Below are 18127 nucleotides of genomic sequence, written 5' to 3'. Positions count from 1 at the left end.
CTACTAAACAAAAACAAAAACAAATTATTTTTGTGCTTGACCCTGGAGGTAAGAGGGAGCCACTAGAGTTTAGTGAGCAGAGAGGGTGGCGGTGAAATGGTGAGACCTAACTTTAATATTTTCTTATCATATTTCATTTTGTATTTTTCTGTGCTTTGTCCATCTCATTTGCAGTAGTAGATTATAAGATATATTGAAGTCAAAGCCTAGAGTCTTATCTTTGCATCATTATCAGTGCCCTGCTTACAGTTTCATTTAAAAAAAATGTGTTGGATGTTTTGTTGATTTACTCAGTGTAACCGGAACCTGTGATTCTAGGAGTATTAGCAGAGAGGGGTCTGGGCAGTCAGGAAGAGATCCTAGAGAAGGAATGCTGTGAGTCAGGCTTGCAAAAGCTGTGGGCAGTAGGAGTTGACCAAGAGAAGGAAGGAAAGCTCTTCTCAGGAGAGTGCAGAAGTATGGGTAAAGGCATGACGTTTCAATGAGTAAGTCACATGTGGATTTGAACAACCATCTAAGCTTCTTTGGAGGGCCATTATCTAAGCTTCCTTGGAGAGCCATGGTTATGTGTGGGAGAGACCAGTGAGAAGGCTGGGAAGTGAGGGAGAATCAGTGAGGGCCTGAAAGTTTCTGCTGAGAAGGCTCTTTATTATTGGACAGGTGACTATCAGCCTCTGTAGATTTTGGAGCATGGAATATTCTGTTTGAAGAAGAGGATTGTAATAGCTATGTGGGGATATGACAGAGAAGGAAACCAGTCAGAAAGTGGTAAAAACAGCTTCAGGGGCTGGGTTAGAGCAGAGTTTTGGGAATAATTTTGGGGCTTGAAGTGGAATGGGACAAAGTTGATGGTCATCTGACTTCCAAGTACCTCAAATGATTCCTCTTTTAAAGTCGAGTACTAGCTAATTTTTACTCATATAACTGAAATAATATGAAGACCAGAGAATGTAACAAATGGAAGGGTTCCATTGAAAGAGGAAAGTAGAATCCCATGTCTTTGGAAGATAAGGAAATTGAGGCTCAGAGCAGTTAGATGGCTTTCCCAAAGTCATATAATTAACCAGTGTTAATAGAATCCAAGGGGCATAGAATCCAAGTTTCCTGGCTCCCTGTCTCATAGACATCTCATTGTTTTCCCCTTTTCAGAGTCTTTCAAAGCTTTATGAATGTGAATTATCATTGATAACTTTTCTTTATGATTTCTCTGCTTTGAGAGGCCCATTTTCAGTGGCCTTTAATATTATTCTTGAAGCATTAGGCCATTGAAAATGGATCTCTCAAGATGGAGCCATCATAAAGAAATGGTATCAATGATAATTCACATTCATATAGGTTCAGTTTTTAAAAGGTTTCCCACACAGTCATCTTGTGAGGGAGGCAGTATAAGCATTATCCTCATTTTACAGATGAGGAAAGTTAGTCTGAGAAGTTACATACAGGGACAAGATGTGTGATTTCATTGGCTGAAGGAACTCTTAGTTAAGGAAACTTCCTCTATCAATGTGAATTATTGCAATGCAACTTATTGTCTTAGAGAGTTTCTTAGAGTTGACTGGGTGGTACAGTGGCTAGAGTACTGGCCCTAGAGTCAGAAGACCTGAATTCAAATCTGACCCCAGACACTTACTAACTTGTGTAATCCTGGTCAAGTCACTCAGCTTTTGTCTTCCTCAGTTTCCTCAACTGTGAAATGGGGATAATCACAGCACCTACCTTGTAGGATTGTTGTGAGAATCAAATGAAATCATAATTGTAAAGTGCTTAGCACAGTACTTAGTACAAAATAGGAGCTATATAAATGCTTATTCTCTTTGTCTCTGCTAGAGCCCTGAGAAATTGTGGCTTGTCCAGTTACATAGCCAGTATGTCTCAGAAGTCAGGAAAAGAAATGAGACCAAGATGAAAGAGCTATTGGTGAAATAGATTTTTATTTAAATCTGCCTTTCCTCTAATAGAGTCTCTGCATTATATCTAAGGCTTCATGTATTGGTCTTTTCCTAACTGACTAATAATGAACCTGAGAAAAACTCCAACTAAGGGGAAGGAAACAAACATTAATTAATTATTTACTGTGTGTCAGGCACAGTGCCAAAGTACTTTACAAATATAATCTCATTTGATACTCACAACCTTGAGAGATAGGTGCCATTTTGTACCCATTACTTCTACTTCTCCATTTCATAGATGAGGAAACTGAAGAGATTAAGTGACTTACCCAAGGTTATGAAACTTCTCCTCCTCCTCCTCCTCCTCCTCCTCCTCCTCCTCCTTCTTCCCCGAGTTAGTTATGTCTGACTATGACCCCATTTGGGGTTTTCTTGGCAGAGGTGCTAGAGTAGTTAGCCATTTCCTTCTCCAGCTCATTTTACAAGTGATGAATTGAGGCAAACAAGGCTAAGTGACTTGTCCAGTGTCACATAGCTAGTAAGTGTCTGAGGCCATATTGGAATTCAGTTTCTCCTGACCCCAGGGCCGGCTGCCTATCCATTGTAAAACCTAGGGTCACAAAATTAATAAGTATCTGAACCTGGATTTGAACTCAGATGTTGCTGACTTCAGACCCAACGCTATCTACTACATTACCTAGCTGCCTCTGTTTTAGATAAACTCATCTCTACTCATGATTTCTTTTTATTTATTCAATTAAAATTTTTATCAAAATCTTAACTTTGAATATCAGTTTAGTCAATTAAACTGTTTAATAACTATTTACACTGAAATCAATGTGAACACATAAGAGTATCATAATTTCTCATTTAGTCCCTCTAAGTTCACATTAGGATTGATCAGAGACATAAGAGCAGAGCCAGAAGATTCATGGTGGTAACACAAAAGCCGAAAGGATGTCAGATCTCATAGAGAGGTCCAAGAGGATGAGAAGTGGAGTTGTCTCCTCTCCTTCTGTACCCAGAGGTCAGACTTGGTGAGTGCTGAGCCTTAATTCTTTTCTTCAAGTTGGCAAACATGGTTACCTCCATTTAGCCCTATTTGTACTATTTCTCGATGATTTTCTTTCTTTTTTTCCAGTTGCTTTCCTTCTTTCTTTCTTGTTTTCACTTATGGTATTTTGCTCAAACTAAATCCCTTCAGGTCTTAGGTCATGGCAGAGTAGAACAGTTGATCCTTCTGGACCTCTGCTCTCCTTTTGATGTTTGTTTCCCCCATAATGCCATGCACAGTCAGTCACCCAGCTCCTGCCTTGACCCAATCAAAGTGTTCAGAAGACTGACTTGAAGAAATGAGGCAGTGCCAGTTGTTTTCTTATCAGCCCAGAGAATAATTCAAATGGTGAAAAATCCACGCAGTCCCCTCACCTGGCACCACCACTAACCACTGAGCTGTTGGTTTGTAGTGGCTGCTGACTGATTCATTCTTCTCCAAACTGGCCAACATTTTCCTCTGTACCTGGATATTTGTTGACTATAATGTCAGCCCAACAAGATGAGTCGGGAAAGTTGATGCATTTCTTTTCTCACAGAGGCAGGAGGCCTGAGCCAAGCTGTCATGAAGCTTCACCAATGTCAAATGTAGAATTTAGAACAATTTTTTTTTTCTGTTTAATTTTCCTAGCTTGCTTCTGGTTTACAACCTGACCCTTAGCTACCTTTCTGGTCTTCTTACACTTCTCCTCTTCATTTACTCTGTGACACAGCAACATTTTCCTTCTTGTTCTTAATTCCATGCTATACTCCATCTCCTGACTCCCTGTGTTTTCATTGGTGGTCCCCCATGCCCGGAATGCTCTTCCTGCTTACTTAGGAGTTCCTGCTTTTTAGGCTTCCTTTCCTGATACTATCCCCACAGGTATTGACTTCCCTCTGTGATTACTATATGTATCTTGTTTGTGCTCTAACTATTTACATGTTGACTTCTCCATTAGATTGTAAACTCTTCGAAGGCAGAGATTGTATTTTTACTTTTTTTTTTTTGCATTCCCAGCATCTGACACAGTGCTTTACACACAGTGAGTACTTAATACATATTTATTGACTGTTGGAAATGAGGAATGTGGAATATTTTTCTGTGGGCTGTCCCAGAACAGTTCTAGATCACAGCTACAGGGGACACTTTCCATAGAATGATAAAAGAGCCTTGAAATATGAGGAATGGGTAAAGGATATTGATCCTTGAAAAGAAAAGCTAAAACTAAAGCTTTTCATGTAGGGAACATGATAGTTGCTTCAGATATGTGAAGGGCTATCCCATTAAAGAGGGATTTAGACTTGGCCTGTTTCCCCTCAGAGGGTAGAACTTGGAGTAACAGACAGAAGATGTTAAGAGGCAGATTTAAGCTTCATGTCAGGAAAAACTTTAACAATTAGAGATATTTAACAATTTAACAAATTTGACAATTAGGGCTATCCCAGAATGTAATGGGATGCCTTGGGATGGTGTGTGGCCTCTTTCTTAGAATCTTCAGTCAAAGGTTGGATGCCCACTTGCTCTAAAGGGCAGCTGCTTCAGGCAGGGATTGGATTAGATGGTTTCTCTTATAGCTTTGGGAGTCTATAAAATGTGCTATGGAGCTTTGGTGAAAGGACAGGGCACTAATTTCCTAGCTATTCTTTGGGATTTTTCCTCCTCTGGAATGCCTGTGCTTATACTAGACAGTGAGTTTTTGGCTGGATATTTGACTTTGATGTCTTGCAATAATCATAGACTTTCATATTCACTCTTTCGTGCTCCTGATTCTAGACACAGTGATATATGCACTTATACTTTTATCTGGGTCCCCTGTCCATCTTTGGGAGAAAGTATAAATTCTAGGTTTACTCTCTCTCTCTCACACACACACACATGTGTTCATAGATAGAGGAAATTGCTTAGGATGGTATTTTCTTCCTTTAAAAAATTAATATTTCCTCCCAATTACATGCAAAAACAATTTTTACATCTACCTCCCTTGCTCCTTCCCTGAGATAGTAAGCAATCTGATATAGGTTATACATGTGCAATCATGTAAAACATTTCCATATTGGTCATTTTATGGAAGACTACTCAAATTAAAAAAAAAGAAAGTAAAAATAGTATGTTTCAGTCTGTATTCAGATGCCATCAGTACTTTCTCTGGAAGTGGAGAGCATTTTTCATCATAAATCTTTTAGAACTGTCTCAGATCATTGCATTATTGAGAATACCTAAGTCATTCACAGTTGTTCATTGTACAGTATTGTTGTTATTGTGTACTTCTAGTTCAGCTCACTTCATCCTGTATTAGTTTATGTAAGTCTTTCCAGGTTTTTCTGAAACTATCTCCCTTATCATTTCCTATAGCACAATACTCCACCACAATTATATACCATAGCTTGCTCAGTCATTCCTCAATTGGTGGGTATCCCCTCAATTTCCAATTCTTAGCCACCAGAGAAAGAGTTGTTATAAATATTTTTGTACAAATAGGTTCTTTTTTCTTTTCTTTTCTTTTTTTTTTTGGGGGGGGGGGGGGGGGTTGTATCTCTTTGGTATCCAGACCTAGTAGTGGTATTGCTGGATCAAAAGTATGCAAGTAGTTCCAAACTGTTCTCCAGAATGACTGGATCAGCTCAAAACTTCACCAGAAGTGCATCGGTGTCCCAGTTTTCCAACATCCCCTCCGACATTTATCATTTTAGGATGGTATATTCAAAGACATAAGGGAAGACCCTATTCTTGAACCACACCTCACCCTCAAACCACTCTGATGTTGGAATTCCTTTCTCAAGGAAAGTGTTTGATCACCTAAAGAAAGAAAAAGTTTGAAATTTGACCCTTATACTTCATCCTAAATTTCCAAAGATTTTTACACTAAAGTTTCAATGACTAGTATCATAACCTTTCCTGAGAACAGACATGGATGGAGGTGGGGGAAGTGGAGGAAGAATGTTAGAAAGAACAGGGGGAAATTAGTTACAGAAGTTAAGACCACAGAGAAGACTTGAGGTATTCAAGGGAATAGTGGTCGGGGTAGGGACAAAGAAGGAAGTCTTAGGTTATGAGACAAGCTTGGATAACATCAGTTTCAGATCTTAGATCTCCATAGATCCAAGATCAGTGAACTGGAATGAAATGCCAAAGGCAGGAACATTTAGCCTCAAGAGAAGAACATGCCTTCTGAAGGTGTATTCAGTGGTTAGGCAAGAACATATGTGGGTGAATTCTGGATGATCTGTCCTGTTCTGGCTACACACTGATTTCTTGCTTCACTGAGGAGGCCAGCTAGGCATGGCCAACAAATTTTGTGAATTCTTTCCCAATGATTACTTCCTAACCTTCAAACTAGGGGCTTCTAGGAAAGGACTTTTCCACTGTGACTCCTTTTGTGCTGTATGTATTTACTCTTAGTCCCCTATTTGCAAATTGTGATTTTTATAGATAGTCTTCCCAGAAAGGTGCAGGATTTTCCAAATAGAATCTGTGACCAGAACCTAGAGTCATTCATTCCTATAAGGTCTTTTCCACCTTCTCTCTGCTTACCCTGGGCCAGAGCAAGTTCTTTTTCCTCACTGGTTACCCTACCTTCTGATGCCCAACATCCTCTCGGGTGACATAAAATTCAGTTCAATTAAACAAACATTTAATCTGTCCCATACAGTGCAGTGTGCTAGGTATTAGGGGATAGAACAGGTATGATTCTTGCAATTGTAGAGATTGCTCTCTGAGGATGTCATAGATATATATAATATCAGCAATGTCAATAATAATAGTACTCATAATAATAGCTGACGCTTATATGGCACTTGAAAGTATGCAAAAATTTTTAGACTTTATTTCATTATATATGTGCATACATATATATATGTATATATATATATACACACAAATATATGTTACATGATATAAAACAGCATGTTGGTAAGTCTTAAGAGAGGTAGTGGATCCTAAGAGAAATGCAAAGAGGGAGAAATCACTTCTAGCTGGGAGAGTCTATGGAAAATTTCATGGAAAAAGGAAGATTTGAACTAGGCATCAAAGGATGTATAAAGTTTCAACAGGAAGAGAGACAGGAATGAGAGCATTCCAGGTTTTTTTTCTTTTATGGACTTTATCATTGATTCTCCAGTGAGGGAACTTCTCTTACCAATTCACATGAGAACCTTCTCTGAAACTTATAATCTTAGGAATTTGCCTGGGGGCACTAATAGGATAAATGAATTGCTGGGGAATCACATATTCAGTATGTTTCAGAGAAGGAGGATTTGAATTTAGGTTTCTTCGATTCGGAGGCCAGATCTCTATCTACTTTGTCGTGCTATTTCATTCCAGGTATAGGAAAAGGGAATCAGGAAAGGGTAAGATTCATTTAGGGAACAGTAAACAGTCCACTTAGGGCAGTTAGGTGGTGCAGTGGATAGAGGAAAGGACCTGGAGTCAGGAAGACTCATCTTTCTGAGTTCAAACCTGACCTCAGACACTGCATGAACGTGGGCAAGTCAGTTAACTGTCTTTGTCTCAGTTTCCTTATCTGTAAAATGAGTTGAAGAAGGAAATAGCAAGCCATTCAAGTACCTTTGATCAAAAACCTTTCAATGGGGTCATGAAGAGTTGCACATTACTGAAATAACTCAACAACAAAATCCAGTGTGGTCGTGAGAGTAGGGTAACTAAAGGGAATATTCAGACCTAAGGCAGGAAAGGTAGGCAAGAGCTGGATTGTAGATGTGCATAAAAATGGGACTAAAAAGCTTGAATATTATTCAGGATGCAAAGAAGAACTACTGAAGTTAATTGAGCAAGGGAAAGATGTGCTTGAAACATTTACAGAATGGGTTTCTGGGAGAGAGGCTGTTCACAGTGATACTCTTTGAGGCTATGACAATACTCTAGGTCAGGAGTAATTAGGGACAGAACTAGGATGTTGGCTATGGGGATGGAAAGGAAAGGATGGATCTTATAAAGATTGTTGAGGTAAGACAGTAACCGATGGTAGATGGGAGGTGGTAAGAAGGACCTAAATAGGAGACTATGGGTTTCTAAACATAACCATTTTTATACCTTTCCTGAAAAACTGACTTCAGTTCATTATAAAGAAAGACTTCCCATTAATTAATTGGTTTCCTCATAAGGTAGTGATTTCCTCATTACAGGAGATATTCAAGGGGAGTATGAAAGATCGATTTTTTGGAGATGCTTAAGAGGGCATTTGAACTTCAGTCAGGGGTTAGATTGAATAACTTGCAAACTCCTTTCCAGGGAGATGATATATCAAATGAGAAAACAGTACTGCAAACTTTATAGTGCTGTATAAATGTTAGTTGTTGTTTTTATTACTATTTTAGTACTAACACTCTCTGAGGTTTTGGGTCTGAATGGTTTGAGAGAATTGTGGGGACATAAACAGAAATAAGTTAGAAGGTGGGGCAGATTTGGAGCAAACATGATATGGATATGTAAAGTCTGAACTGCTGATGGAACATTCACTCAATTATGTTGCAATTAGAAATCATTTTCTGGGGCTCAAGAAAAATTGGAAAAAGAGGTATAGGATGAGAAATCCTCTCCATAGAATTGCTAGTTGAAGTCTTGGAATTTAATGAGATTACTAAGGGAGAGAGTGAGGGAAAAGAATATCAAGGAAAGAGCCTTGAGGATGTCTTTTCAGGAGGATGGAAGAAAAACCATTGGGGAAGAGAGATGGAGGAGCTACTGAGGAGAGGACAGAGAGTATGAAGTATCACAGAAACCAAAAGAGTGGAATGGGTCCAGGAGGAAGGGGAGTGGTGGTGGTGGCCAACAATATCAAAGCTCCAGCAAGATCAAGGAGAATGAGGACCCAAGAAAGGCCTCGGGGTTTATTACTAGGGAGTTTTTGTACCTGGAAAAAGCACCTCAAGCCATACTTAAGATAAGGGATGTAAAAGGCACCTTGGTCTGAGGGAGGAAACAGTAGGACTACTCTGCGAGAGGAGACTACTTGTGGGGAGGTTGCCCATCTACTCGTCCCCAAAGAAAGGAAGAAGGTCTATTTAAACTGGCTTTTCATATGTAATCAGGGTTAATTTGTTCTTTCACACTTGTTACCTGAATACTGAGGGGAGAGGCAGTGGTATGTTGATAAATATTTTTAGGGAGGCTAAAGAAGGGCTTGAAAGCATCTCTCCCTTCCCCAATTCCAACCTTCACAGTATCATGATGAAACCAGAAGTGATCTAAATGTAGATCATAGTTTTGGAGCTAGAAGGAATCTTACAAGCAAACTACTTTCATTTTAAAGATAAAGAAACTGAGGTCCAGAGTGTTGAAAGGATTTCCTCAAAGTCGTACAGGTAGTAAGTGGCAAAGCCAGGATCTGAACTAAAGTCCTCTGCCTCCAAGCACACTATTCTTTCTGTGATACCATTCTGACTTACGTTTATGCTGAGGAAACTCAGGTTCAAAGAGCTAACTTGCCCAAGGTCATTTAGAGACAGCTAGTTGGTGCCTAGCACACAGAACACTGAGCTTGGAGTCAGAAAGACCTGCATTCCAATGTGACCTCAGATTCTAACTGTGTGACTCTGGGCAAGTCACAACCTCTCTTTGTCTCAGTTTTTTCAGCTGTAAAATGAGGATAATACCTCATAGGGCTGTTGTGAAGATCAAATAAGATAATATTGTGAAGTGTGTAACATAGTGCCTGGCACATAGTAGGTGTTGTATAAATGCTTATTTCCTTCCCTTCCCATTTAACTTTCATTGAAATTGAGACTGAACTGGAGCCAAATGGAAATTATACCTCATAGACTCACAGATACGGAAAGGGGCCATAGAGACCAATTCATCTACTTGTTGAATGTTGCAGAAGAGGAAACAGAGGCTGACATTAATGTCAGAGTAAGGTTTAGAACCTAATCTGAGGCAAAGTTTCTTCAGCCAGGTTGCTGAAATCTGGCCTCCCTTCAGGGAAGAAGGATGGGTTGGCCACTGACCCTTTCAGAGCAGTCTTATGGCTCAGGATAAGCACCTGGGTAGGGAGAACACTGTACTCCTCCCAGGCACCCAGTGGTCTAAAGTTATTCCTTCTATCTCCTGGTAAATTTAATTATTTTGAGATTAGGACTGCAAAGATTCAAGAGGAAAAACATGCTTGGGATGGGGGAGGCAGATGCATTCTCAGGAAGCCATGACTATATTCTCTGCTAGGTCCAACAGAAGCAATATGAACTTGTCCAAATTAACACAGGCATAAGCCGTAAAGCCATGATTTAAACCTGGATCCTCTAAATCCAAGTCCAACACTGATGCCATGATGTCCTGCTGTCTCCCCCATTTGCCATTTGATTAAGAATAAACTTTAAAAGTAAGGTATGAAATGATGTGCCTGAAAGTTTGTATTTCTTGCATCTGAATTCAACAAGCATTTATAGAACACCTACGATGTGCCAGGCACAATGCTAGATACTTTGAATACAGTTATCTTGGGATGGTTGTCCTTTCTTCTATTGGGATATGTCTGCTCCTTTCCTGATTTTCATGTTTTCTTTCTAAACTAGTTTCAGTTTTTGTCCAAACCACAGGCTCTGAAAATTGGAGAAGGTGAGAAGGGCAAAGGAATTTCAGGGAAAAAAACCATCTCTAGGATTAGGCAGGTAGAACTATTTCCAGGAAGTCACAGACCCCAGTTCTGTATTCCTTTTAGTACCTTACCCCATGCATGGATCTCCCTCTTCCGTTAAAGATGGTGAAGGGAAAGGGAAGAATACATTGTCTCCTTTTGGTCTCTAGGCTGATTTTTTCCCTTTAGGCAATGAGATATGCTTTAAGGCAACCACTGGACTGGGCCAGAGCTCTGTCTGTCTAGTTTTTGACCAAGGAATCCAGGACACAATCAAGCTACTCTTCAGGTGAGAGTCTGTTCTTGCCCTTTCCCTCTTGCCATCCTATCTGGCTCTGGATGCTCATGATTTCACCAACATCCTCTGACTGCAAATCCACTGTTCTTTGCTCGGTGGTCCTCAAACTTTCACTGTGGCCCTAGGCAAATAACTTAATCTCTTTGTTTTAGTTTCCTCAAATACAAAATAAGGACAATAATAGCGCTTGCCTTCCAGGGTTGTCACAAGGATCGAATGATATAGTATTTGCAAAAGTGCTTAACATAGTGCCTGGCACATAGTAAGTGCTATGTAAACGCTTATTCCCTTCCCCCTACAGATTGGAAGAAATCAAAGAGATGGACTTAGATTGACTAGTGCCTTTTGAATGCTTCTCTTAAAGACTTTGGAAAGAGTTCTTATTATACACTTCTCCACTCCAACCAGAAGGGCAGATGGCACTGAGTGTACTGAGCTATGGATACCAAAGCTGACATTCTTTGTATTCATATTATCTTGATCCATATCTAACTCCATCTCTTCTTATACCTAGCTATATAATCTCTATCTCTACACATCTATGTGTAATACATAATAGATAGAGGTGTGTATGTCTGTGTATGTATGTATATACATATATATAATACAAAACCTGTATATCCTGTATTACGTGTCACCCATAGCATTTGTTGTTATTTACATAGCATGTGTAAAATGTGCTCACTACATATACAACACATATATCACACCTGTCATAACTAATGCAAGCATAGCCAATGACACATTGCCTGTGTGTAATAAGTGACATCACATATGTGTAACATGTGATGGATACTATGCTATATGCAGTGCACAGTTCAAGGATGAAAGTAATGTATATGAAGAAATGGCTGTCCTGGGAGCCCTCTTATAATGAAACTTTTAGAAGGAGTTCTTTTCTATATACTCTAACATTCCAATCAAAGGGGTAGACAGGGACAGTACTGAGGGTACCAGGGATGACCTATCTCGATCTCTGTCTCTGTCTCTTTATATATATATACACATATATATATATTTATCAACTGCTTGTGACTCTTCTGAAAAATTGTACTGTACTTATTTTATATATTAAATGTATATTTAATATTAATACTTGTATTAAATAAACACACGAAATATATATTTATATTATTTTTATATGAGGGCAGCTAGGTGGCACGGTGGATAGAATGCCATCCTTGGAGTCAGGAAGCAAATCCAGTCTTAGATACTTACTACCTGTGTGACCCTGAGCAAGTCACTTAATTTTGTCTCAATTTTGTCATCTGTAAAATGAGCTGGAGAAGGAAATGGCAAACCACTTCAGTATCTTTGCCAAGAAAACTCCAAATGGGATCACAGAGTCAGACATGATCCCCAAACGACAATACAACAATACTTATTTTATGTACATTTTTTAAAAATGGAAAACACTGTTCTTCCATGGTACCTCCCTTTCAGGTGGAGCAGACATGATCCAAAAATGACAATACAACAATACTTATTTTATATACGATTTTTTAATGGAAAACACTGTTCTTCCATGGTACCTCCCTTTCAAGTGGAGCAGTTCAATGCTAAAAGATGGCTTTCCTTTTGCGTGAAGGTTAAAAAAAATGTTAACTCATCTGGTAAAGGATGTAAAGTATTGTTTCTGCCACAGGTGAATATTTCGAGTCTGAAAGAATTAGAAAATATATTTAGTTAAAAAAACCCTGTTAAAATAGTATGTAAAAATTATAGTTGTCAGATAGCATTTAAACATTTCAGGAGAGAAAATGGTTGTGGCATAAATATAGAGACTCAAATCACCTTGTAAAGGTTGTACTGTGAATCCTTATTTGTGCATGAATAGTTTGTGGTTTAAAGGTTTAAAAGTTAGATGGTTTGAAGAACTTTTATTCATTAAAAAATGGGAAAATGTGAGTATAAGGAAACATAGTTCTAGGTACACATAATGTGATATTGGTACTGAATGATGCAAGGCATAATTGCCCCATAGATAATTTGTATTTAGCTGTTTTAAAACAAGAGGGTAAAACTAAACAAAATGAAAAATCATGTTACTGCTTGGAGACTGAAGGATTATTAAATAAGGACTGTTGATTTCATAGGAGGCATTTGGTGAGTTGTTATCTTGTAAGTGCAGGGTGAATCACTAGGCACCAGGAGGCTGAAATTTAAGCCATTGAGAGTACAGGATGCTGAGGCTAAGAAACCATTATGGTGAAGAAATTGAAGGCAGGAAAGAGAAGTCTCATTAGGGTGTTAAAAAAAAAAAAACAGCTTTGTGGAAGCTATTAGAAAAAAAACCCCAGCAGGAAGAGCTGCTAGCTGACAAGGGGGCTTCAGCAGCTAGTTCATAATCGGCTGAAACATGACTGGAGTTCTAATGATTGTCCTTCAACACCCCCAAGAACTTAAGAGAGTGAAACCTCTCCCAAGTGCCTCTTCTTTATTCTCCCCTTTTAGTTTGAGGAGGCAAAGCAGAAAGGAGGAAAGATAAGTTTTGTTCTTTTTCTATCTCCAGCAGTTAGTAAGCTCCTGGAACGTCGGCACTTGATAATTGGTTTTTGATTGACTGAGATCTAATTAGAGGAAATAGAATCCTGGTGAGTAAAGAGCTAGTCAGGCTAGTTTGCCTTGGCACTAGAGTCAATAGAAGTTTTATTGTGAGCTCTATTCCGATTAAATGACAGCGTTTTGTGAGTTAATAGCTGGTTGATCTGGTCTACATGGCCTAGAGATATTCAGTCTAATGAGCTTTACTATTCTCTGACTCAAGAGAAAATATATTAAAAGGTAAGACTTTTATATACCCTTGTAAGGATTATAGTGAGCAACAAACACTTGTAAATGCTTTGTTGTTTCTAGAAAAGAGGATTAACCCAGTTGGGGAGTGGTAAAGATCAGCATACAAGTAGTTAGTAGAGATGGAGCTTTGTGTAAATGTTCCTGAACAGGGCAAGGACACCAAAAGCTGCAGGACAGAGCTATGAGTTGCCCCTAAGCACATAAGTTTTTTCAGTGTTTTCATGCTAGATTTCTGTTGTGATTCCATTCTCCCTCACAGTTATTGATTGTATTAGTGGGAAAGTGAGACCCAGGTTTTTAGGTCAGTTTTAATGTATTTATTATTGTGATGACTATATTTGCTTCAAAATATGATTACTTATGATTTTATTTCGTTTATCTTATTGCTAAGTAAATGGTTATATTTTAGATCTAAAAGTTGGTTGTTGTGTGTTCGTCCTTTGTTGCTGAAGAAGACCATGCCATCAGACAAATGCTGACATGACTTGCACTTGACTTTGTTTTGAGTGAGGGAGGGCTGTGCAGGTCACTAGCTTCATTTCTCCTCTAGGGCCATCTGAATCCAGTGACCAGATATTCATCAGGATGACTGGAGATGACCCAGGATGCACTGGGAGACCTTGGGCCCTTTAGGTCAAGGTCTTTGCAGGTACTCACTTAGGGGGAGTCAGTGTGCATTCATTGAATAGGCCTGTTTAAGAAATAGCCAGGGCAGGGCCCCTTTAATGGGGCCAAGAAAAAGAAAGACATCAATCTGGGATGGAAACAACAACAGTCACTATTGGTAATCACTCTAAAGCTAGGAGGGTCCAGAGGAGCCTTTAGACAGGGGCCCGTTGGTGGTCTAGGTTCAGAGTGCAATAGATTTAAGGTTTCAGGACAGGACAGGAGAGGGGAAGGGAAGAGGCCAGTAACACCCAAGTCAACTGGGCATCTACTGATAAAAGGAATAGAAGGTAAAAAATCAAAGGGAATCTAACAACTTTATAATACCCACCTTGGACTAATTATAAAACCTGAATTTCTTAAGCCAAATTTAGGGATCTTTGTTCCAGTATTTAAGGGAAAAATATCTATCAAAACCACTAGTGATTTTTATGTATAGTGCTCTATAGCTGGGAAAAATTTTACTTCTCTTTTATGTTTCTTTCTATAACTTAAGATAGTTGCATAAACTGAAAAAAACAATACTTACATGAAGCAACTAGTTTAATGTTATGAATGACTAGTTTGTGTAAATACTGGTAGGGCTTTAGGAGCTAAAGGGTTATGTAGAGTCAGCAAATTCTCCATAGTTATCCCTAGCACCTTGAGAAAGCTTGGGTATAAATATATGGTGGTGATGGTCTTTCCAGTGTGAGAAAAGGTTAGAGAGAATGAACCAGTTCAGAGATTGAGTATGTCTCTACATACCCACGTGAAAGATGTGAGGCACTACAGAAAGTTAAGATACTCCACACAAATGTTACACTTGTGTAAATATACATGATATCACTCCTGACAGAATGTAATATTCTCTTTGAGAACAAGGATTTTTTCGTTTTTGCATTTGATTCCTTAGCAGTTAATAGGGTTTCAGGCACAGAGTAGATGTCTAATAAATATTTTTTGATTGGTTTCTTGATTTGACTTCTGGAGGTCTCCTTATACCTGATATTCAGTCTTAATTGTGGAAGATACAAGGTTGATAGGATGTAGAACTGAAAGGGACTTCAGAGAGCACATAGTTATTCTGTTATCTGATTGTCACTTCCTATCATTAAGTCCCTCCCAATGCCTTACTCTTCCTAAACCTATTATTTGGCTTAACTATGTCTTCCAATCCCTCACCCCTCAGTAATATTTCAGGTCATCACTTATCTCTAGTTTATATTTTCCCTCCCTTTGTAATCTGACCCCTTGTTGAACCAGTTTAACTCTCAAATTCTTCGACCCCTTGTCCTGTCCTCTCAAGAATTTGAAGACATGTCCTTTATTTCAATAGTAATGATTTTTAATAGCTAGCATTTATATAGTGCTTATTATATGCCAGAGACTGTGATAAGTGCCTTATAAATAGTATGTCATTTGAAACTCACAACAGCTCTGTGAGGTAGATGCTTTTATTATCCCTATTTTACAGTTGAGGAAACTGAGGCAAACAGAGATTAAGTGACTTACCCAAGGTCACACACAGCTAGCAATTGTCTGAGGTTGTTTCAAATCTGTACTAGCCTCAATTCCCGAATTCCTTGCTCTTATGTTTTATCAATGTTAAAAGCTATGCCCCAATCCTAGATGACTCCTACCTTCTCTACTCCTACTTACCTCTTATTGAGTGGAGTTAGAGGAAATCACAAATATTAACTAGGCCTTCACTGCGGCATGGCAATCCTTTTGTTCCTCCCTAAATAATTCTCTTTCTCATTTGCCATAGCAACTGTTGCACATCTCTTCTGTCCTCTTGCCTTCCACAGTTTCCCCTTCTTTTCTCTCTCAGCTGAGGACCTTGACACTGAAAAAAATCAAGACCATTTGCCACAGGTTCCTTCCTCTCCCTCTCTTCATCTCATGGCCCCTTGAAATTATATGGCCTTTCTCATTGCCAAGGTCAAGTTTTATGAATATACTTTTAATCCTTCTATCCATTTTTAGCCCAACACATTGCCTCTGCTATCTTTCTGTCTGTCTGTCTAGTTTTTTTTTTAGTCTTTTCCTATTACTGGATTCTTCTATTATGTCCATCCTTAAAACAAAACAAAAAACTCTTGCTGATATAGTTTACAGAGCCCATTTTCCATATTCATTTTTTAGATCTTATCATTCCTACTATTCTAAATTTCTCGTCTCTTCAGCTAAATCCCTTGAAAAAACATTTTAACTTAGATGTCTACATTTTTTCTTCTCTCACACTTTTCTAAAATCTCTCCAATTGACTTTAAAACTCATTCAAAAATTGTTTCCTCCACAGTTACTGACATTGTAATTGCCAAATCAAATTGCTGGGTTTTTTCCCCCAGTTCTCATGCTCTGCTATCTTTCTACAATATTTGATACTTTTAAACACCTTTTCTTTCTGGATAGTCTCTCATTCAGAGACTTTTATGACCCTGCTCTTTGGGTTCTCCTATTTACCTGACTCTTCGTTCCCATCTCAATTTTCATGCATATCACATCCACAGGAGATGTTTCCCAAGCCTCTGTCCTAGGTTGTCTTCTCTTTATACTTATCTAATTTGATGAAATATCACCAAATGTATCAAATTATTATCTTTATGCAGATAACTTCTAAATCTATATATTTAGCCCTAGTCCCATCAACTGACTATTGGATATTTTGGCATCTTAAACTTAACATGTCTCAAATAGAATTTGTTATCTTTTTCCCCAAACCAGTCCCCTGAGGAAAATCATTATTTTGTTATATTATTTGATAACCAATATTACCTGTGATCCATCTTTTCCCTCTTCTTTGTCAGGCTCCACTTCTGAAGCACAGGCAGTTTCTAAAGGGCAGAATGGAGCAATGTGACCACTCCTAGCCTCCAAGGCATTGGCTCATTAGCCAGCTGAGCCAGGCCCCTCCAAAATTCGACCCTCACTTCTATTTACCTGTAAATAGAAACCCCTCCCCAGGGGACATGTCCCTTTTTCTTGCTTTTCCTGTGTCAAAGTTGGGTCTACAAGAGGGAGACTTAGTGGGTGGCTTGGATGTGCAAGAATATCCTCACTCTGATTGAAGTCCCGAAGTCCCTAAGGACTCCAAGTTATGTAACTATTTAGACAGGTAACTAACATGGCACTAACAGGAGAATGGTCCATCATCCATGGGGAAAGGCAACCTGGACCACTGAAATGAGGTTATTTCTGAATTGCCTAATGAAGAATTAATAGTGAGTGGTATGGACCCAGGAAAATTAACTCTAGCTGGGGCATGCAAGCAAGCAGATGGTAATATCCAGCCTCTGGGTTCATTAAATTTTAACATATGTACATCTTGGGGGCATGGGGCTAGGACCCATATCAGTCAGATCAGAACTGGCATTAATGCACAGCCTGACACGCAGTCTGAAATATAGTCAACTTGCTGATTGGTTGATATTAAAGATGAGAAAACTGAGTCCCTAAGGAGGCAGTGACTTCCCTAGTTTCATAGACTTTGTCAGTAACTGAATCAGGATTTGAATCTGTCTCATGGCTCCAAATTCAGTATGTTTCCCACTTTTTCTTTCCCTTTTTCCTTTGTGCTCATACATTTGTAGTACTCAAGGCTACATTTCAAGGTCAGTTCTGTGAAAACAGGACAATTTCCTGTCATTTTCATTGCCATTTTGAATCTGGCCCTGTGTCTGGGAACAGTTCGAGTGGTGGGATAGGGTGGGGCCAGGCAGTTAGATGGCTCAGTGGATAGAGTGCTGGAATCAGGAAGACCTGAGTTCAAATCCTGCCTTAGATATTCACTAGCTGTGTGATCCTGAACCTGTTATTTAAACTCTCTCTTAATCCACTGGAGTAGGAAATGGCAAACCACTCCAGTATCT

The 18127-nt window shown here is 39.0% G+C and overlaps 1 long non-coding RNA gene across 1 annotated transcript in view; it reads left to right on the top strand.

Annotated features, from left to right (window-relative positions):
• The first annotated feature begins 281 nt into the window (after positions 1-281).
• Positions 282-18127, top strand: part of LOC140520459 (uncharacterized) — a 61790-nt gene continuing 43944 nt past the window's right edge. The window contains exons 1-2 of the long non-coding RNA XR_011972514.1: positions 282-485; positions 2764-2926. This is a non-coding gene — a long non-coding RNA (uncharacterized lncRNA). The remainder of the gene's footprint in view (positions 486-2763; positions 2927-18127) is intronic.

Source organism: Notamacropus eugenii, chromosome 1 (genome assembly GCF_028372415.1).
Source record: "Notamacropus eugenii isolate mMacEug1 chromosome 1, mMacEug1.pri_v2, whole genome shotgun sequence".
Classification (NCBI taxonomy): Eukaryota; Metazoa; Chordata; class Mammalia; order Diprotodontia; family Macropodidae; genus Notamacropus; species Notamacropus eugenii.
The sequence above is the reverse complement of the archived record's forward strand: the minus strand, read 5'-3'. Positions and strand labels throughout refer to the sequence as shown.